This window comes from Salvia hispanica, chromosome 3, assembly GCF_029641045.1.
Source record: "Salvia hispanica isolate PSC_SH4W2 chromosome 3, Shi_PSC_v1, whole genome shotgun sequence".
NCBI lineage: Eukaryota > Viridiplantae > Streptophyta > Magnoliopsida > Lamiales > Lamiaceae > Salvia > Salvia hispanica.
The window spans coordinates 60,716,085-60,739,511 of record NC_142694.1 but is presented as its reverse complement, the minus strand read 5'-3'; the positions used below and the strand labels follow the sequence as shown (position 1 = coordinate 60,739,511).

The 23,427-nt window shown below is 39.9% G+C and overlaps 1 long non-coding RNA gene across 2 annotated transcripts; it reads left to right on the top strand.

Annotated features, from left to right (window-relative positions):
- The first annotated feature begins 11,112 nt into the window (after window positions 1–11,112).
- LOC125211052 (uncharacterized) lies at window positions 11,113–22,438 on the top strand. 2 transcript variants are annotated; one of them, XR_016136942.1, is made up of 3 exons: window positions 11,185–11,907; window positions 20,895–21,044; window positions 22,206–22,438. It is a non-coding gene; the product is annotated as an uncharacterized LOC125211052 (long non-coding RNA). The 2 variants fall into 2 exon arrangements; XR_007174448.2 differs by lacking the exon at window positions 22,206–22,438 and having other exon boundaries at window positions 11,113–11,907; window positions 20,895–21,187.
- Window positions 22,439–23,427: the final 989 nt, after the last annotated feature.

Below are 23,427 nucleotides of genomic sequence, written 5' to 3'. Positions count from 1 at the left end.
TGAGAGGTTTTCATTATATTTTTATGGCAATACCATTGTCATCCTAAAATTTTCGATTGTATATTAAATATTTTATATCAATTTCATATTGATAGGGTTTTAGCGTTAAAGAGTATATGTTGTCAAGAACGACATTTTTCTTTTTTATAGTGATCTATACATGTTGTAATTAAAAGTTATTTTCATGTTGATTTAATTTCAAACTTATTTAATTTTATACAATAATTATTCAGCATATATTTAAACCTACGTGATATTGTTGTTATTTATTTTATTAAATTTATTCACAATGTCAAATTAACAAATGAATTTATTTTAAGTCGCGCATAGCGCAGAGGTAAATACTAGTTATACTAATATGCAACTCATCCAATTCTATATATGATGGATTCCACACATTGTTTATTGCAGCAGAATTCTTATATTCTATATTTACTCCATCCTTAAAAAAAACTACTGTATATTCTATCTTTTCCTTACTTTATTATTTCTTTTATATTTTTCTCTTTTACATTTTTCTTATTCATACTTTACTTTTTCATTATTTAACCACTAAATATCACTACTTAAAAACATATGTCAAAATTTTTTTATCACATAGGATGGAGAGAATATCATATACGTTGATTCCAATGGTATTCAATAGTGCCACTTTTGACCTACATGCAATAACAAGTCATCTAGACTTATTTTGTATTCCTCCGTCCACCATATTTATTACTCCCTCCATTCCATAGTAATAGAGGCATTTCATTTTGCGCACTCTTTTTATAAAAATAATTATAAATAGTTAAAGTGGAGAAAAAATAAAGTAAGAGAGAAAATATTATAGGTAAGACTCTTCTTTACATTATTTTTTCTTTTACTTTACTTTTTCTCCACTTTAACTATTTATAATAATTTTTTCAAAACGAGTGCGCAAAATGAAATGCCTCTATTACTATGGAACGGAGGGAGTACTTTCCTTTTTTTATTCTCGTCCATCAATGCTTGTCATAGTAACTTGTTGCTTCCCCCGTCCCATAAAAGATGTCACACTTGTGGGACAGCACGGGATTTTAGGAGGTTTTGTTTTGTGGTTAAATGAAGAGAGAAAATATAATTTTTATATTTATGTGAGAGAGAACTTTTTCCAAAAAGGGAAATGTGACATCTTTTGTGGGACAAACTAAAAAGGAAAGTGTGACATCTTTTGTGGGACGGAAGGAGTACTATTTTTGGTAATGATTTTCATAATCCACTAACTCATTCTCACTCATATTATAAAACTAATATGTACTCCCCTCATCCCATAAAAATACGTGCACTTTTCATTTTCGTTCATACCATAAAAATATGGGTATTTCCATCTATGGGAAGTTGTCTCTATCTCATTACCCATTTACATCAATTTATTTACAACTGATACCACTAGGCCCACCATTACTATTCATTAAATACTAAATAATATTGTGGGTTTCACTATCCCCTAACACTATTTTAACTAATCTTCTCCTCATCTCTTTTAGTTTACCAATTGTGTATTAATTTTTGTGCTCTTTCAAATGCATATATTTTTATGGGACGAAGGGAGTGTAATACTATCCACTAACACTACTTTAACTACCATTCTCCTCCTTTCTTTTACTTTACCAACTGTGTATTAATTTTCGTGTAATTTCAAATGCATATATTTTTATGGGACGAAGGGAGTGTAATATATGACTCACACTCCACTAACTTTTTCACCTCATATTCTATTATATTTCTGGAAACCCTTGCTGTAACACCTTCTACCTGATCGACCGCCAATTATATAGGTGGTGTCACGAAAGAGGCGCTATCAAATATTACAATCAAACATTCCCTTTTTCTGAACCAATAAGAACAAAAAATTTAAACCGACAATATTTACAAAGAGGAGTCAGGAGAAGCAGTATCCCCCTCTCCCCCAACTACTTGACCAAGTAAGTTTTTATTTTTGTTCTTTTTAGTTTTTGTTTTTTTAAAGTTTTAATTGAGTCATTAGTGTAACGCCCCGCTTTTTCGAACCCTAATTTTCGGGTTATAAAAAATTTTGCATTAAATGCTTTTAATGCTATGGAGTATGTGGATTAATTGATGAGTGATTTAATCACATGATTTCTTTGTGACCATAAGGAAAAGTCAATCCTTGTTGTAGAAGGAAAAGATCTCCAAAATATGGTAAATCTGGGCGCAAATCTAGGGCTTCTCCGATTCGCCGCCTTTCTCCGGCGGGCCGCCGCACCTTGGCCGGCGGTCGCCGCGTTGGACTCCAGAGAGTCTGTTCCCTCGGCGGTGGACCGCCACACAACTTCTGGCAGTCGCCGGACGAGACTTCTCTTCCAAGCCTATTTTTCTGAGGCGGACCACTGCATTGATCTGCCCGCCGGGCGCCGGCGGTCGCCGCACACATCCGCGGCGGTCGCCGGTCGCCGTCTGACTCCAGATTTCCAGACTTTGCGTTTTGACTCCCTTTTTCGGCTCAATTATGCACGTTTCTCACAAAACACGTCAAAATACCAAAATAGACAAAATATGCAAATAATGGACGTGTAGAGTGACTTTGACATAAAAAACAGACCAAATAATGGCCTTAAAATAGTGCAAAATCCGAGTGTGTCAACTCCCCCAAACTTACATTTTTGTTTGTCCTCGAACAAAACAATAAAGACAAAAAATAGGCGCACGGATTGCACAAGGACTAGATGTCATAATTGCCTCAAAAGATGAAAGAATAGATTAAGCATGTATTAACACAATCAAATCAAGCAAGGCTTATTAGTGCACTTTCATTACTAACTCGTGGAACACCTTGAATTCAAGCACTCACATGTGGCAAACTTCCAAAGATGGGAAGTATTCTCTCACTCTCGAAGTGTATGAAGGTAATGTGTATATAAGCACTCAAATCATGCATCATGCAAAGTTTACCATAGGCTTGCTCAAAGTCTAATCCCTCCTCTACTAGATGTGATTAAGCATCAAAAGTCTGAAAGGTCTTTATCTTTGGTTGTAATGTAGGCTCTTTGGTAGGTGAGGAATATTTGGCTAAAAAGTGACTAAAAATAAAAATATCCCAAGTAGAGTAAAGATAACTCCACTTTTCTAAACCCAAGACACTTCTAATACTTTATTTTCTCCTTCAACTCACTTTCCAAACCTTTTATTTTCTTTTCTTTTCACAACCTTTCACACTTTTTTCCCCTTTTTCTTTCTTACACATCCTTTCCTTTCTTTTCTAATGTCAAGCACATATTTGGAATTTTTCTCAATTTCCCAACTTGTACTTTCTTTGCATTAAGCACACTACTTTTTATACTTTCACCTTATCTCTCCAATTCCTTTACAAAATAAGATAGTAAAAACTAACTAACACAAGGAATTGTCCCCATTATGTTGGCTTCCAATGAATAGGCTTAAAGGCTCAAAATTGGCTCCAAAGGGAAAAAATTTCAAAATTTTTGAGAGGGTCGAAAATTTTTGGATAAAAGTAGGCTAAGAAAAGATGGCCAATCATCCTCCTAAATCAACTTAAACACTATGTAAACTTAGGCAAGACTAGGAGCAAGTTCTAGAACCAAATACATGAATGCAGATAAATCACACGAAAATGAAATTTAGGCTCAAATCCTCACAAGGTATAAAACATGATTCAAGGCGAACAAACAATTCACTAATTATGCACCTTTTCACCAAACCATCAAATCAAGACGTTAAGCCACACTTAAACATAGATGGAATGTATTATCATTGGCAACTCAGTCTAAAGTGTGTCCCTAAGCATGCGTGTTTCTAAGTTCTTCATGTTAAGTTCACGACATGGATTCAAGAAAACATATTTTTAGAACACAAAATTCACCTACGGGGTTTTGAAAAAAAACAAAAACAAAAACTTTAAAACAAAATGAAACTTCCTAAAACAAAAACCTAAACTCACAGACCACCTCTTCATCCCCCCAAACTTATTTACAACAAAGTGTAAAATAAGTTTGTAGATTTGGTATGGACGTGAGTAAACTACTGAAAAAAAAACTTACCTTGAAAAATTTCGCGTCGAGGCTTGACTGGGCGAAAATTCAAAAAATTTCGAAAAATCGCGCTGGAAATTGCGCCCAGGTGGCGGCCCGCCGCGGCATGTCCAGCGGTCGCCGCGCAGCAACAGATCGTTCCAGCGAGCAGGTGGCGGACCGCCGCAGCACATGCGGCGGCCGCCACGAAGAGGTCAGAACCTGCGAAAAATTTTCAACGCACAAAAATTAAACCAAAACCAAAATACTTAGAATTAAAACATAAATTGTCAAAAACATGGTTGGATTGCCTCCCAACAAGCGCTCTTTTAAAGTAATGAGCTCGACGTTACCCCCTTTTACTCCTTGGTTGGTTCCTCTAGATCAACCTCCTCCTCCACTATCTTGTCCGAACTGTAATACTTCTTCACACGGTGGCCATTGGCTTGAAACAATTGTCCATCCGGAGCTAGCAATTCCACTGTTCCACTATCATATATCTTTTTGATCATGTAAGGGCCGGTCCATTTAGACTTCAACTTGCCGGGGAATAGAGAAAGTCTCGAATTGTGCAACAAAACTGCATCCCCCAGCGTGAGCTCTCTTGGGCTGATCATCCGGTCATGTCAAGCCTTCATTCGTTCCTTATAAGTGGATGAACTGTCGTAAGCCTCCATCCGAAATTCGTCCATTTCATTAAGAAAAAGATGCCTTTCTTCACCGGCCTTGCGAAAGTCATGGTTCAACTTCTTGATTGCCCAATATGACCTGTATTCCATCTCAAGAGGCAAATGACAAGACTTACCAAACACAAGTTGATAAGGAGACATACCTATGGGGCCCTTGTAAGCGGTACGATATGCCCATAATGCGTCATCTAACCGAAGTGTCCAATCCTTACGGTTCACGCTCACCGTCTTTTGAAGAACCGACTCGATTTCCTATTTGCTAACTTAGTTTGCCCATTCGCCTGAGGATGATAGGGCAAGTTACTCTATGCTTGACTCCGTATTTGTCCAACACGCTGTCCAACCATCTATTGTTGAAGTAAGATCCTCCATCACTAATAAGAGCGCGGGGTGTACCAAATCTGCAAAATATATTTTTTCTAACAAAAGCAATGACAACTTTAGAATCGTTAGTTCTGGTTGGAATTGCTTCCACCCATCTAGAAACATATTCTACTGCAAGTAAGATATATTGGTACTCTCCTGATTTTGGGAATGGTCCCATAAAATCTATCCCCCACACATCAAACAATTCTACCTCAATGATGGTATTCATAGGTATCTCCTTCTTCTTAGAAATTCCACCCGTCCGTTGGCATTCATTGCATTGGAGAACAAAGCTAGCGGAGTCGCGAAAAATGGTAGGCCAATAGAATCCACTCTGCAAGACTTTTATCGCGGTTCTTTGCACACCAAAGTGGCCTCCAGTTGGAGACGAATGACACTTTTCAACTATAGCCACCCAATCTTCTTGAGGGACACATCTCCTAAGTATAGTATCTGCACATCTTTTGAACAAGTAGGGCTCATCCCAAAAGTAAGATCGTACATCTCTATAAAATTTCTTTTTCTGATAAGGAGTAAGATCTGGAGGATGTACCTTCGCCGCCAAATAATTTACAATATCGGCGTACCATGGAAAAGTGGCTTGAGTGAAGAACAGATGCTCATCTGGGAAGTCCTCGTTGATTTCTTGAGATAAATCTTCTCCTTCCACCGGGTGCTCCAACCTTGACAAGTGGTCCGCTACCACATTCTCGCACCCCTTTCTGTCCTTTATTTCCACATCAAACTCTTGGAGTAGCAAGATCCATTGGATAAGTCTGGGTTTCACATCCTTCTTTGCAAATAAATGCCTAATAGCTGCATGGTCAATATAAACATTAGTTTTAGTTCCAACAAGATAGGCCCTAAATTTATCAAAAGAATAAACAATAGCAAGCATCTCCCTTTCAGTAGTCGTATAATTAGCTTGAGCAGAATCTAAAGTTCTACTAGCATAATAGATGACTCTAAAAATCTTGCCCCTCTTCTGCCCGAAAGCTGAGCCAACTGCAATATCACTTGCGTCGCACATGATCTCAAATGGTTGACTCCAATCAGGTATGATGAGGACAGGAGCGCTTACTAAATCTTTCTTCAAGGTCTCAAAAGCCTGCAAGCAATCGGAAGTAAAATCAAATTTCACATCCTTCTCAAGCAATTTACAAAGAGGTTTAGATATCTTAGAAAAAATCCTTGATGAATCTCCGGTAGAAGCCTGCATGTCCTAGAAAACTTCTTACTCCTTTTTCGTTGGATGGAGGTGGGAGTTTCTCAATGGCTGCAATCTTTGCCCTGTCGACTCCTATCCCTACAGAAGATACTTTATGCCCTAGAACTATACCTTCTTTCACCATAAAGTGACATTTTTCCCAATTAATAACAAGGTTAGTTTCTACGCATCTCTGCAAAACCTTAGCTAGATTGTCAAGACAATGATCATAAGATTTAACAAACACAGAAAAATCAACCATAAAAACTTCCATCACTTTTTCAATCAAATCATGAAATATGGCCAACATACATCTCTGAAAGGTGGAAGGAGCATTACATAAACCAAAAGACATCTTCCTATAAGCATAAATTCCATAAAGACATATGAAAGCAGACTTATGTTGGTCTTCGGGAGCAATTGCAATTTGATTATACCCAAAATAGCCATCAAGAAAACAGTAGTAATCATATCCCCCTAGTCTATCAAGCCTTTGATCAATAAAAGTTAAAGGGAAACGATCCTTCCTAGTGGTTGCATTTAACATCCTATAATCAATGCATACTCTCCAACATGTGGCTACCCTAGTGACTATCATCTCTCCATCCTGGTCGGGCACTACCGTCATCCCCCCTCTTTTAGCTACTACTTGCGTAGGACTTACCCATTCACTATCAGATATTGCATAGATAATCCTTGCATCTAGTAACTTTATCACCTCTTTTCTAACTACATCTTGCATGATAGGGTTAAGTCTACGTTGATTTTGCACACGAGGTTTATGCCCTTCCTCGAGTAAAATTCTATGCATGCATGTGGTTGGGCTAATTCATTTCAAATCACTAATAGACCATCCTATGGCAGACCTATACTTGTTCAAAACAAACAAGAGCTTCTCACACTCTTTCTCACTCAAAGCAGCGGACACAACAACCGGGTAAGTGTTATCCGGCCCTAGGAATGTGTACCTGAGATGTTCAGGGAGAGGTTTTAGTTCTACCTTAGGCGGTCCCCGTGGCTTTCCCACTGTTTTATTCCTCTCCGCCTCTTCTTCGGGAGTGCGTAATGGCAAGAATGCGTTCTCCATTTGAGGGATTCTTTCCGGTAGCACTTCCAATTCTGCAATAATGGCACACACGTTAGCATCACAAGAGGATAAGTCATTATTAGGAGTGAAGGAATTTTGTAGACAAGTTTCAAGAGGATCCTAGGTTTGGTGATAAGTGATTTCCACTTCTCCCACACAATCGGTGACGAATTGGATGACACTGCATTCTTGGTTGCCTTCTGCCCCCTCCTTTCCATAAAATTTTAGGGCGTCGTAGATGTTGAATGTAATGCTTTCATCGTGTAACTTCAATGTAAGCTCTCATTTCTGTACATCTATCATGGCTCCCCCAGTAGCTAAAAACGGTCTTCCAAGTATCAAGGGAACCTTCTTGTCCTCTTGCATGTCGAGCACAACAAAATCAGCTAGAAAAATAAATTCTCCAACCCTTACCAAAACATCTTCTACTATCCCCATTGGTGTTGTTATGCTCCGATCTGCCATTTGCAACGTGATTGAGGTGGGACGGATACTATCAACGTCAAGTTTCCTGTAAAAAGATAAAGGCATCAAGTTAATACTAGATCCTAGATCACATAATGCTCTACCTTTCACATCATTCTCCAAAACACAAGATAAAGTAAAAGTCCCTGGATCTTTGTGTTTAGTAGGTAATCCCTTTTGGATGATAGCACTACAACTCTCTGTTAAGCCTACTGTCTCGTACTTCCCCCACTTCCTTTTCCTTGCCACCACATCTTTCAAAAATTTAGCGTAGTTGGGCATTTGTTGCAGGGCCTCTACTAGTGGAATGTTGATGTGGACTTTGCTCATTGCTTCCAAGAATTTGGCAAACTGAGCGTCAAGCTTCTTGCTCTTCAATTGTTGAGGATACGGGACGGTAACACTGCTCTGTGGGGTCTATCTGATTGCTGCTACCCAGTCGGCGGACCGCCGCGATGGGGTGTGGCGGCCGCCGGGCTTTCATCAGTGGCCAGTCCAGAGTCTTTCTTGATCTACTGAGGTGTAGGCGGCGGGTCGCTGTGTAGGGGTGCGGCGGACCGCCGCACTTCTTCGGCGGACGTGTTGCCAAGCAACTTCTCTGCCTCCCTTCTTCCCCTGCCTAGGTCTCCTGACTCTAGAGGTTGATATGTAGTTCCGCTATGCAACTGCACGGCGTGGCACTTTCCTTTCGGGTTAACCTCTGGCAGGCTAGGAAGTGTACCTGGGGTGTGCCTGCTTCCTATGGTCGTGGCTAGGATTCCAAGATTAAATTCTAGCATCTCTACTTGAGTAACGAGGGTTGCCAACCCTCTTTCCAAGGTGTTTGTATTTCTCTCTAAATTTTCCAACCGCTGGTTCGTCACCTTTCTATGTTCGAAAACTTCTGCAATGCTGATTTCCAGCAGATTCTTCCAATTGGAGCGGGGTTGATCCTCCATACCTGCACATATTTTAGACGAATTATCAGAACAGTAATCTTGTGCATCGTATGAGAATTCAGAGCAGTTTGGGTCGTAGTATGATCTCCCATGGTCGGAGTTATAGTACTCATCGCTAAATCCCCACTGCTGCTCATAGCCATATAGATCCTCCATCCCTGCAGGAAAATCCATAACAAAATAAAAATAAAAATAAAAATAAAATAAAAGCAATTAAATTCCAAATTAGCAAAATTATCCGTTTGAAGATATCACTCCAAAGTGAATTGTCTTCTCCGGCAACGGCGCCAAAAACTTGATGCACTTTTTATTAGCACTAAATAAACCTGCAAGTATACAGAGTATATATAGTATAGATAAAGGTTAGTACCGGATATCGAACACGGGGAAGGAAAACACAAAATGTCTATCCTCTACTAAGACTCAATTACTATCTGGAAAAGCAAATAGGTTTTGGAAAACTTTTGAAAACCAGAAACAATAAAAGGCATAAAACAACTAAAAGCAAATAAAACACGGAGATAAGCGATAGAGATAAGGGAATCCCAGGGATGTGCGTTCACAGTTATGGTTATACAAATTCCAACTACAATACCCTAGCACAGTTTATACATTGAAAGGACAAGTCACCTAGCTTATGCTCATGCGATACAAACGTTGATTACAAAATTAGGGTTGTCAATCCTAACACATAACTCCAAAAAGCTCCTAAGACCCTTGAAAAGTCCTCACTCTCAATTAACAGTGCAGTTTTAAGGGAAGCTAATTGTAGTGTCTACTAAGTGAATCTAACTCGCTAGAACTCTGTCACAGTTATGAAGCAAGTTATATTAAATCATACAAGATTGTGTCACTCAATCATGCAGCATCAGAACTATTTAGGGAAGAAACAAAGTAAAAACAAAACGGATATTAAATAGAAAAAAGGAATTTGTATAATCAAAGTCGTTACTAACATATCCCTAGAATCCTATGCTAAAAACATAGATTGAAGGGAAGACAATTTGAACATAAAACTAAAGCAAATAAAACTCGTAGGTTGAATCCTTGTCGTTATTGATGTTCTTGAAATCCTTCTCCAACTCCTTGCACAAGACAAGTGAAGTACTCTAGCTATTGATCTCTATAGTATTTTGCAAGTAGAAGCTCTCTCTTTTGATGAAGCTTGAGGTCTTATTTATAGGGAAAAGTCAATCCTTGTTGTAGAAGGAAAAGATATCCAAAATATGGTAAATCTGGGCGCAAATCTAGGGCTTCTCAGATTCGCCGCCTTTCTCCGACGGGCCGCCGCACCTTGGCTGGCGGACCGCCGCACGACTTTCGGCGGTCGCCGAACGAGAGTTCTCTTCCAAGCGTATTTTTTTGAGGCGGACCGCTGCATTGATCTGCCCGCCGGGCGCCGGCGGTCGCCGGTCGCTGTCTGACTCCATATTTCCAGACTTTGCGTTTTGACTCCCTTTTTCGGCTCAATTATGCACGTTTCTCACAAAACATGTCAAAATACCAAAATAGACAAAATATGTAAATAATGGACGTGTAGAGTGACTTTGACATAAAAAACAGACCAAATAATGGCCTTAGAATAGTGCAAAATCCGAGCGTATCAGTCAACTTGAAGCCCAACCCGATCTAGGCATGTGGCTAATTGTTAGTTGACTTGAATCTGTCACTAGCCGAACGGGGCCTGTGGACATAGCCAATACAACAACGTTGGTGAACCACGTAAATTTTGTGTTTCTTTACATTTTTGTTTGTCAATTACTCTATTTTGTCACAACACTAATAGTCTAAAACAAACTACTATTATTTCTATAAATTTAGACTCAATTTATTTATTAAGTGTGTGTGAACTAGGTTGGAACCACATAGGCTGGGTTGCTCAAATAACATATTTTTAAATTATACTCCCTCCGTCCCATCTAAATTGGTACAAAACTTTTAGCACGGAGATTTAGAAATTATGTTGAATAGATTAAATGAGAGTAATATAAAATAGGAAAGAGAAAAAAGTAAGAGAGATAAGGATAAAGTAAAGTAGATGATGAAATAAAATAAGAGTAATTGGATGCTTTGGGTTTTGTCAAAAAGGAAAATGACTCAACTTTGTTGGGACGTCCCAAAGGAGAATACGACTCAACTTAGTTGGGATGGAGGAGTGCTACTTTTTATTTTCTTATTAAATATTATAATTTAAATTAGTAATATTTCAAGGATTAAGTTATTTATAAAATCTATTTATTGTTGTAGTTTATATACATAATATAAAATAATGTATATACTTTATTTGTTCAAAGATAGTCTGAGTCAATTTTTTTAACAAATTTGATTTATTTCTCTCTTAATTTACTATTTCTTTCTCTCATTTACTTTGTTTTTCCTCAAAATTGTTTATCTCTTCAATTTCGTATTTAAATATCAACTTCTTAAATCTCTCATTATTTCTTAATTACTACATTAAAACATTTAGTCTCTAATTATTTAGAAGTTGTGGACTAGATTGGGTTTGGGCCTATGTTTGGCCATGGGCTTGGGGTTTGTGGCCTAAGCTGGTTGGGCTAAGATTTTGATAAGCTTGAATTGAACTTGGATATATGTGACGCCCAGACTTTTTAAGTAAATATTTTTTAATGACCGGCGAACTAATAGTCAAAAATCGTTTTGTTTTATTATGAGAGATTATGGAATTATTTTTAGAGCTCGGTGTTTCTTCATGCCTTATTTAGTTTTAGAGAATAGAGAAATTTTTAAATACCAATGGATGTGGAATTTGTGAATGCTCGAAAATGGATGTAGGTTCATGTGGCATAAGTAATCGATCCTTGAGGAGAAATAGAATGTATTTTTGAAGTGCAAATAAATAGCCAATTGAATAAAATTTTAGAGCCTATAATTTAATAATTTCCTAGCCCAATTCTTTTTTACGTTACTTAGGAGAAGCCAATATGAGACCAACCGAGATATGCTCAAATCGCTCAAATCTTCGGTTCAGATCCGTTTCCCTGAGAATTAGATGGATTCAACCGTGTATATATATAGATAAACCCCCACACGTCTCCCACTTTTTCATAAAACTGAGATAAAAATAGAGAAAGAACCGAATTAGAGAACGAGAGTTTGAGGAGAGAGCTTTCTGCCGTCAGAGAAGGTAATCACCCATCAATTCTCAGCGTTTAATTCCTTGTATTCATTTAGGATAATTCTGAATCATCCAAAGTTTCAATCTTTAAATTTAACCCTTTGTCTCGACTGAAAAATTTAATCCTTTGAGAAACAAATCGAAATCGACTAGGAGAATTAGAATTAGAATTAGAATTAGAATTAGAATTAGAATGATTTGGGGGGAGAGGACTTACCTGCCGGGAGAAAAGAATACCGACGGTGTGCGAGAGAGGGGCGAAGAAGATTGAAGTTTCTGACTTGGAATTTAATTTGTGAATTTTGAGATTGAGGGAGAGAGAGAGAGTACAGGGGATTGAATGAAAGAGGCCGCCTCTTTCCTTATTTTACTTTTGATGCTGAAACCAAGGAAATATTCAAATGATTAGAGTTTTTGTAACCTCCCGATTTTTATCGTTTTATTAGGGTGTCTTCGGCGGCGCTCTTCCCACTCGCCCCTCCCATGCCACATCAGAATTAGCCCCTCCCATTCCACTGCTACATCACTAGTCCTTCCCACTTCACTCGCCCCTCCCACTAGCCCTTCCTACAATTAAATTAATTCACAATTAAAATTTAAATTCACGGAAATAAAATTCGACACGAATACGAACGGGAAATACGAAAATTACATTAAAACACAAAATTACATAATAAAAAAAAATTACATAATTTTAAAAAAAACATAGTTTAAAAATAAAATTACATAATCCCCTCGGCTTTCACTCCTCGTCCTCGTCCCCGTCGCCCGTGCTGCTGCCACCTCCGACGTCCCCGCCCCCGATCTCGACGCCATCATCATCAATGGGTGGCATCCCTAAATCGCGCCGACATCGGTCGACCATCTCCTTGCACAGCCTTCTCAAGACTGGATCGTACGTGTTATACCACTTCAAAGTGATCTGCATCAGGGTCTTCGTTTGCTGCGCGCGGGCGAGGCTGTCGTCATCTTCTCCTCCTGGGACCTCCGATTCGACCTCGTAGGACCCGCTGCCGCTGCCGCTTCCCCTCGCCATCCGCAACGCAGCCTGTTGCCCCATCGGCGACGACGACGGCGAGTGTCTGTTCGTGGTAGCGGGGCTACTTCCTCGGCTTCAGGGAGCTCGTGCGAACCAGCACTGCTGCTGTACTCACCGAAAGAGTTGATCTTCGTCCGCTTCCAGCCCGATTCGACACCCACAACAAACTTTTGCGAATCCTTGACCACGAGAAAGGCCTCCCACTGGTCAAACTCTTTGATCCCCAAGTCTTTGCTGGGGTACTGGGCTAAGGATTGTCTCCGCACATCATCCTCAGACATGCCGCTGCTTACCATGCGCATGTTGTTTTGGTAGATTGCGGCAAAACGACTGAGCTTAGGCCTCAACCGGAGCCACTGTTTCTGGCATTGCTCGGGGATGCGAGGCTTCGCCCCAGGCGGTTTGTTGGCGCAGTAGGCGGCACTGATGCGATGCCACATTCGGTCAACATACTGGTTCGCTCCGGTGTAGGGATCCTCTACAACACCGACCCATGCCTTCGCAAGCGCGGCTTTTTCCCACACGGTCCAGATCGTCCTCCGCTCAGTCTCATCCACACCCTCCTCCCCTCCCATCCCCGTGTGTGAGGAAGAGCTCGGGACTTTGCCCTTGCCCCTACCCCCGCTCCTGGCCGTGGCCTTGCTTTTTCTCCTACCCCTTGCAGGCCCCGCCTCCTCCTGGGGAGTCTCACGGATCGGCGATAGCCCCTATCCTCATAAGAGAAAGTCTCGATGCCGGCGTACTGAGTCTCCGGAACAGAAGAAGGGGAGTCATCGGCCAACAAATCTATATATGGCCGATAGACAGATTCCCCAGGCGTCCTCGGGCTCCTGTGCTGCATCGACCCACTCACCGACATATTTGGCGGCGTACCGCCCATCCCCACTGCCCCGGGCACCATCCCTCCCACCCCCGCCATATTTGGCGGCATACCGCCCATCCCCGCTGCCCCTGGCATAGTCACACCCATCCCCGCCATATTTGGCGGCATACCGCCCATCCCCGCAGTCCCACCCATCCCCGACATATTTGCCGGCATACCCGCTGCCCCCGACATCATCTGACCCATTTGACTCATCCAAGTGTACATATTGTAGAACATTTGGGGAGTCATCGTCGGCATACCGCCCATCCCCGCCATCCGGGGATTCATCCCCGCAAAATTTCCCTCCGCGCCGATGGGAATCGAGGGTGTGTTCCCTCCGCTCGTGGTGGGGGAGTTTCTATTGTACTCCATTGTAGTAGAAATGAAATTTGTAGAGAGAGAAACTTGTTAACACAAGTGGTATGAATGAAATGAAGTTGGGGGAGCCCTATTTATAGAGTTTATTATTTATTAATAAATATATATATATATATATATATAGGTGTGTGATCAAATACTAACTAAGTTATGATAATAACTAATAACTAATATCAATTTTGTATGTTAAAAACATCAACACAAAGACATAAATTTATCAATCTTTTTGTGCTGATAAACTTTTGTCTTTGTGTTGACATTTTAAATTTGCATGTTGTATTGATATAATTATGTCTTTGTGTTGATAATTTTAATGCACAATATTGAAAGTTATTAGTTATTACTGTAAATTAAGTTAGCACACTAACGCAACCATATATATATATATATATATATATATATATATTAAAATGTCGGACGTCCGAGTGGGACGGGCGACCTTCGCCACAGTGGCGCCCGTCCCACTCGCCCGTCGACGGGAGGGGCGAGGCCATCGCAGGGGCACTCGGGACGGGCGTGGGCGCCCTTCCCGCCCACAATGGGGCCCGTCCGGTCGGACGTCGCCGACGGGCGAGTGGGAAGGGCGCCGTTGGAGACACCCTTAGGGTGGGTAGGATGTAACATTCTGACTTTTATCGTTTTGTTAAGGTGGGTAGAATGTAACATCCCGACTTTTATCGTCTTGTTAAGGTGGGTAGAATGTAACATCTCGATTTTTTTCATTTTTTTTTATTATTCTCGAAATGACATCGAATGTTTAGTGGAAAATTTCAAAAGAACTAAAGAATGATATAAATTATTATAATTCTAGTAAATGAAATATCATACATAATTGAGCATATGGTCACACTAATGGAACCAAACTTTTTATTGTACAAATATACATCACTAAAACTATGAAATGGAATTCAAGAAATTAAAAGTGTACATGTATGGGCCTATCAATTAAATCCCAACCCACTTCTAAATTTTTGGAGACACCATGGAGAGGCCCAACTCATCCTCTCTTTCTTAAATAGGGCAGCCCAATATATATCCCAACTCCGCACGTGGATTCCTCATATGCTTGCCAAATCAAGATCTCCAACAAAATGCCATTTTTCATATGTATGTATGTATACTCTCGTCCCCACACACAAAAGAACAAAAAATAACAGAACAATCCAATTACTTCATTCAATTTCAAAGAATGAGAAGTGAGAGAGAGTTTAGAGTTAGCAAGATAGTTTTAAGACAACAGCAGGTGACTACAACTCTTAGCCCTTTTCTATTTCTTCTCATCACATAGGAAGCTTGCACAACTTTATGGAAAACACAAACCTCAAATAAGTTAACAAACCTTAAGTCTAGCTTTCACAAATTGCTCGTTCCAGTGAGCAAAATATATACATGTCACTTTAGTTTAGAATCTTAGTCTTCCACCCAAATAGCTTTATAGACAATACAATTATGTTCACTTTGAGGCAAATCGAAATTAATGAAAATAGAGAAAGAGAAGAGACTTAGCTTAGTTGCACGAAGGTAAAACGACTCGGAAAGAAGAAGTCCTTGACGGAGTGGCGGCCCACGAACTCCGAACACCAGCCCTGCAATGAAGGCTCGGGGATGGCAGCGATTATAGCGGCGTGGCTTAGAACGGGCCGGGGTAGCGATGGCAGCGGCGCCGATTTCTGCGTGAGAAAGAGAGGGAGATAGGAAATAAGACTGAATCGTGGAGGAGAAAGGAGAGTTCTTAACCGAACGAGAGTTAGATACTGTGAGAAAGGAGAGCGACAGCGGCCAGAGGGCGCCGGCAACACAGCATTGGGAAACACCGAGATGTTGAAATTATTAACTCAATTACTTCACAATTAAGGAGTGGTGATGAAGGTACTGCATCACCACCTTATCTTGGTGGTGTAAATTTGTGAGTAATTCATGGCTAAGAAGGTAGCCACATTTGCACTACATCAGGCGGTAGTATTTTGTGGGTGGCATTTGAAGACTTCCTCATTAAGTATAAAGTGACAGCTAGGAGACATAGCATATATGTGTAATCTAGTTTGCAAATTATCAACTTGTATTATTTAATTAATTAGTGCTAACTAGAAGGTCTCTAGTTTTAGGAATCGGTGCTTAACCGACTTTATACACCTATAAATAGAGGCGTAGTTGTTTGTTGTAAAATCAATCAAGTTAGAATTGTGAGTGAGAGTTAGGAGAAAAAAGAGCCATAGCTCATAGAGAGAAAGAGAGAAGAAAGCTTTGTAGTGCTGAAGCACTTTTGTTTGTGTGTATTTTGTAATCCTTTTGTGAGAAGTCTATAAATACTTATCCTCCATATTTCATCCTTGTTGAGTGTTCCTATTTTTTGTGAATCAAATAATCCAACAAATCTGGTATCTAGAGCCACTCGATCCGACCTATGGCGGCAACGTTGAACATGGTCCAGCCCCAAATTCCCAAATTAGAGAAACACAATTATGGGAATTGGAGTATTCAGATGCGAGTCTTGTTGCAATCACAAGAGTTGTGGGATATTGTTCAAGAAAGCTACACCGAACCTGCTTCCCAAGAAGCCGAAGATGCCCTGACGAACAACCAGAGGAACGCCCTCAGAGACGCTAGGAAACGAGACAAGAAGGCATTATTCAATATCTATCAAGGTATTGATGAAACCACGTTTGAGAAAGTAAGTGCAGCCACCACGTCAAAACAAGCCTGGGAGATTCTGAAGAATGCTTTCACCGGTGTTGATAAAGCGATACGAGTTCGACTGCAGATCCTACGTGGTGAGTTTGAAAGTTTGGCCATGTCTGAAACGGAGAGCATTTCAGACTATTTCACAAGAACATTAGTTATTGTAAATCAAATGAAAAGGCAAGGGGAGAACATTGAAGATGTTCGTGTCATTGAGAAAATTCTTCGTTCCTTGACGTTGAAATTTGAGCACATCGTTGCTGCTATCGAAGAATCAAAAGACCTCAACACCATGTCTATCGACCAGTTGCAGAGCAGCTTGGAAGTCCATGAGCAACGCATGAAGAAAAAGACCACTCCGTCACTTGAGCATATGCTACAAGCAAAGATGTCAATCCAAGAAGACAAGAAGTTTGCGCCTGGGACATCACGTGGTGGATACAACCGAGATCGAGGCCGAGGCCGAGGTTATCGTGGCCGAGGAGGACGCGGCCATAATTACCAGTATGAAGGAGGACGTGGACAGAATTACTTAAATCAAGAAGGACGAGGCCAGAATTATCAAAACGAGGGAGGACGACAGAATTTCACCTATCGAGGCAGAGGTCGAAATTCTTATGGACAACGAGGACGAGGAAGAGGTCAGTATAGAGGCAGTTATTCTCAAACCTACAATCGACAAGGGTTTGATAGAGCAAATATCGAGTGCTATACTTGTCACGAATTCGGGCATTACAGCTATGATTGTCCAACAGCCGGAAATGCCAGGGCCAATTAACAAGTCAATTATGCCGAAGGTGGAGATGATGATGAGCAGGTAATTTCAACTTCTCTTTTTACTCAGAAAGGGCTTGAAGGTGATCAGAGTAGCACGTGGTACTTGGATACTGGAGCGAGTAACCACATGTGCGGGAACAAGGAACTCTTCGTGGAACTAAAGGAGACATCCTATGGGGATGTGACCTTTGGAGATTCCTCAAAAGTTGCGGTGCAAGGAAAAGGTAATATCTTGATTAAGTTGAAGAATGGAAATCATGGTTTTATATATGACGTCTATTATGTGCCTGCCGTGAAAAGCAATATTTTGAGTCTTGGTCAATTGCTGGAGAAAGGATTTGATGTTAGTATCAAGAATTCTTATCTTGCTATCAATGATGCTACTGGTAATTTGGTTGCCGGTGTGAAGATGTCCAAAAACAGATTATTTCCATTGAATATAAAACATGATACGTTGAAGTGCATGAATGCCATTGTTAAAGATGAGTCATGGTTATGGCATCTGCGTCTTGGACATCTTAATTTTGGTGGTTTGACGCTGCTGTCTACAAAGAATATGGTGAAAGGTTTGCCGCATATTGATCATCCTGAAGAAGTTTGCGAAGGTTGCATACTTGGCAAACATCATAGGCCAAGCTTCTCTAAAGAAATGAGATGGAGAGCATCACACCCGTTGGAGATCGTTCATACAGACGTCTGCGGTCCTCTGAAGCCTATTTCTACCGGAGGTAATCAGTATTTTTTTACTTTCATTGATGATTATTCCAGAAAGACTTGGGTATATTTCTTGAAAAGAAAATCTGAGGTGTTTGATATTTTCAAAGAGTTTAAAATTCTTGTTGAAAGACAGAGTGGGCACTATATTAAAGTTCTCAGATCCGACCAAGGTGGTGAGTTTACATCCGATTTGTTCGAAAAGTTCTGCAAGGAGCATGGAATCGTTCACCAGCTCACACCTCCATATACTCCTCAACTGAATGGTGTTGCTGAAAGGAAGAACCGAACAATTCTTGATATGGCGAGAAGTATGATGAAAGGGAAGGACTTACCGCGAGAATTCTGGGCTGAAGCTGTCGCAACAGCAGTGTATCTCTTGAATCGGTGTCCCACCAAAAGTGTTCGCAACATGACGCCTGAAGAAGCATGGAGTTCGTTCAAGCCCAGTATTGCGCACTTGAGAGTTTTTGGTTGCATTGCTTATGCCAAAATTCCTGAAGCTCGATGAATCAAGCTTGATGACAAAGGTGAGAAGTGTATCTTCGTGGGATATGGAGATCGAGTAATGGGTTACAAATTGTATAACCCACTCACGAAGAAGGTGATCATAAGTCGCGATGTGGTGTTTGAAGAAGATCAAACATGGAGCTGGGAGGATAAGAAAGCTGCAAGCTCGTCAGAAATTGTATCTGATCAGCAAGAAGAAGCACGTGAAGTTGAAGAACCAGATTCACCAACATCATCTCAAGGTCCAGTCGGAAGGCCAAGAAGAATGCGCAATCTGAATGATATATATGAAGCTACTGAAGAAGTTGATGGAGCTGGAGAGGAAAATGTGAATCTTGTTTGTTTTCATATGAATGTTGATCCTATTGCTTATGCAGATGCTGCACAAGACAGGAAATGGAAGACTGCAATAGATGAAGAAATCAATGCGATCGAGAAAAATGATACTTGGTCGTTGACAACGCTACCAGAAAGCCGAAAAGAAATTGGTGTGAAATGTATGTACAAAACAAAAAAAGATGTCAATGGTGAAGTGCAAAGGTACAGGGCAAGGTTGGTGGCGAAAGGATACAATCAGAAGATTGGAATTTATTCTCGACATGAAAACTGTGAAGAATTGAGCTTAAGGGAGGATGTTGAAATTATTAACTCAATTACTTCACAATTAAGGAGTGGTGATGAAGGTACTGCATCACCACCTTATCTTGGTGGTGTAAATTTGTGAGTAATTCATGGCTAAGAAGGTAGCCACATTTGCACTACATCAGGCGGTAGTATTTTGTGGGTGGCATTTGAAGACTTCCTCATTAAGTATAAAGTGACAGCTAGGAGACGTAGCATATATGTGTAATCTAGTTTGCAAATTATCAACTTGTATTATTTAATTAATTAGTGCTAACTAGAAGGTCTCTAGTTTTAGGAATCGGTGCTTAACCGACTTTATACACCTATAAATTTTGTGGAGTGATTCTTTTTTCGAAATATATTACTGAAATGGACAGCGCCCTTAATTAAATCCCATGATGTAATGAATTGCGATGTTAGCCATGAGTATAATGGGGCCGAGGGTGTAGGATTTTGGGGCCGTGTGATGTCGGGCGACTGCTTAAACCGAAAGAGAAAGTAAGTACTTAACGTAGCTAACTGCTATAAAAGAATTTTAGAATGTTCCTAAGAAAGAGCAAAGAACAAAATGAAAACACATGTAGGATGCATGCATTCTAAGTACTCCCTCCGTCCCAGAGAAGTTGACACACTTTTCTTTTTAGTTTGTCCCACAAAAGATGTCACATTTCCCTTTTTGGAAAAAGTTCTCTCTCACATGAATATAAAAATTATATTTTCTCTCTCCATTTAACACACAAAACAAAACCTCCTAAAATCTCGTGCCATTTTCAAAGTATGCCAACTTCTTTGGGACGGAGGGAGTATATGTTTTCCTTGAGTCTGATTAAGTATATGTTATTACTTTCAAAAGGCTATCTCTACGAGCAAGTGATGTAAGGAGTAAAGAAATTCAAATAAGGAATTTAAACGCACGAGGTGAACTTTTCTATCCTATATGCTAATGTGGATGAAAAATATGAACTTATTTTGTTGTTTATGCAAATGATGTTGTCTTGCCATAAATGATTTATTTTATGTGTATGGAATTTGTTTGGTTGGAACAAAAGAATTGAATTCGGGTCCGAGCGAGAGTGGTGTCCCTACTCGGATTAGTGTACACAGGCCACCTTCCACGGTCACAAAGATGATATAGTGGAGGCCGTTGGAAGGTGGCCACCTCTCCGGCCGGAGAAAGATGTAGGTGACCATAGAGCACCATCTCCACGACACTTGGTGTTCAGATATGGCAGAAGTACAAAAGAACTTAGACTGATCAGTCGAACTTTAGCTCACAAAGAATTTAGTAAGCTCGGGCCTTTTAAGAGAAAACACTCGAGTGTTACTCTAATAGCATGACAATATTTTCATTTTATGTATGTATATTTCGGCAATGTGTTCACTGAGTATTTTTATACTCAAAATGTGCAGGTTGAGTAGGGACAGTGGAGAATGGCTGAGCAGAGTTATGGTTTTCTTTTTATTTTAAGTAGAGGCTCTCGGCGGTGCATGTCTCCATATATGTGACCATGTTCATTCCGCTGCGTATTATTCTTCCATACTCTGATAAATAACAGAAAAGTAAGATTGCCACCCAAGTTTAAGGTTCTAGATAGCATCGACTATTCTTCCATACTGTGATAAATATCTATTGATGAATAAGGTTTTGAATTTTGAAAAGTATGATTTCCGTTCCAATTCTAATGATTAAGAGTTAAGTTGAAGTTGTTTCCCTTTATTTTTGAGTAAATATTCAGTCATTATTATCCCCTTTCTATTCTTCTCCTCTTATTTCCCACCCATAGTCATGGTTTCCCGGCTTTGCTATCCTTAGTAAAGTGCGGCCATGACAGTTTTGATTTAAGTTTTGGGCCTTAATTAGAGGAATTAAGTTCGGGCCAACCTTTTCTATTTTGAGTTTTGGGTCGAAGAGAGGAGTATCATTAGTGATGGGTTGGAAATTCTTGTTTTAATAATGGAGTTAATTAATTTATGTTAGTTAATTAAATATTTTCCCGAGCTGATGATCCGAGTTTTAGTATATGAGAACTTAGAGATTTCTTTAAGAACCAGCGAGGGAATAAGCGAGCACTCACGTAGGATACATGCATTCATTTAATTAGATGTTTTCTCCAGTTTTGATGAGTTTGCATTTTTATTTCAAAAGGGTATTCTTTCACAAGCGAGTTAAGGCAGAGTGAGAATTTTCAAAGTTAAGAATACTTAGCGAACGAGGTGGGCTTTCGAACTAAAGTTTTACTATGGGCTTTCTATCCTACATCTTTGTGTAGGCTACTTTTAAATTTTTATGAGCTTAAAATCCAAATATGTTGTGTCATGCCGTATTTTGTTTTTATGGATGTGCCTATCTGATCGCCCTAGTGGGGAGTGGATCCCTACTAGAAGTTATGAGTTTAATCGAATTCGGGTTTGCCTAGGGAGTGAGTCCCTGTTCAAGCTAGTGTACACATAGGGGATCGTGCGCTCTAGCTTTCGAGTTGGCCGGTCCGGTGATCGAGAATGTGGCCACGTTCTCGTTTCACATTTGAGGTTCAGATACGGTGCGAAGAGAGAGAAAAATGGCCATAGTTTTGAGTGAGAAAATGTTTTGGTGACTTGGTCTTTTGTAAAACCCCGAGTTCACTTTTAAATGCTGACACAATATTTTAAGAAAATTATTTTGGCACGTGTTCACTGGGTACATCAAGTACTCAGCCCTGCATATGTTTTAAAAATGTACAGGTTGAGCTGTGATGAGTGCGGTGGGTGTTGAGCAAGGCCGTTGAAGAAATTTAAGTGTTCAGAATGTGTCATGTCTTCACACGTGGCATATTCCTTCTCTCGAATGCTTCCGCTGAGTAGTTGTCTTTCTTTCGAGTTTTTGTATTGCTGAGATAATATTCTTTTTGAGTTCTTGTATTGTTGAGATACCCCGATTTTATTTGAGCTATTCATTTATTTCGAGTTTTGGTCAACTTTCGTTGTTTTTCCCCTTCCTTTCATGCTTCTTTAACCCACCCCTAGTTACGATCAACCGTGTTTTCTATCCTTAGAAAATGCAGGCGTGACAATATAAAAATAATTCAATTGAAATTTGTTTAATTAATGAGTTCAACCATTTGATGACACTGGCGGTTAGGCTTGAGCCGCCTATATCGGGCAGGGTTGGTGATGCATAGCATTTTCATTTTTCATAGAAACAAAAATCATAAAGCCTTGTCATTTTTCTTGTTGGATTTGACTTTCTTGAACAAAAGGTGTTAATTTTGATTTCATTTGCAAAACATGGGTGAGAGTCATTTGAATAACTTGGTACATTACTTGAGTGTGATTACATGAAAGATTATTCAAGTTTGCTTTTACAATACAATTAGAAGCAAAAACTTGCTTTTTTTTACTTGTTTCTTTGTGGTTTGGGAGCTTAGAAAGCTCTTAATGTGATGTGAGGCAGACCCGAAGAGCTCTTTGACATTTTGTTTTGCTTTCATATTTTACTTCTATCAGTATACACATACCACATAAATCTATTCATACTAAATGTAATACTACAAAACATGTGTCATACTATTAGTACTATTAAGAAAATTTAATTCATAAAATACATGTTACAAAACATGCATTACACCAACATACACACCATAACAAAAGTTTACAACCAACTCAAACTCGCCGCAGCAAATGAAGCCTATAGAATAGACGACGATACAACATCTGATATGACGTATTGATATCCCATACGTAAAGAAGTATACGATAAATACATTATAACATAGTTACTTAGAAGGTGGTGGAGCAAGGCCGAAGCTAGGAAAGAAAGGGATTTTCGGGAAGCTTGTAGGGATCGAAGGAAACGGGGGAAGCTTAGGCATAGTTGGTTGAGTTGGCAATGTCGGGATCGATGGCATTGGTGGGAGGCTTGGCATAGGAAACGTGGTGGGCAGCCCGGGTACGGACTGCAACAGAT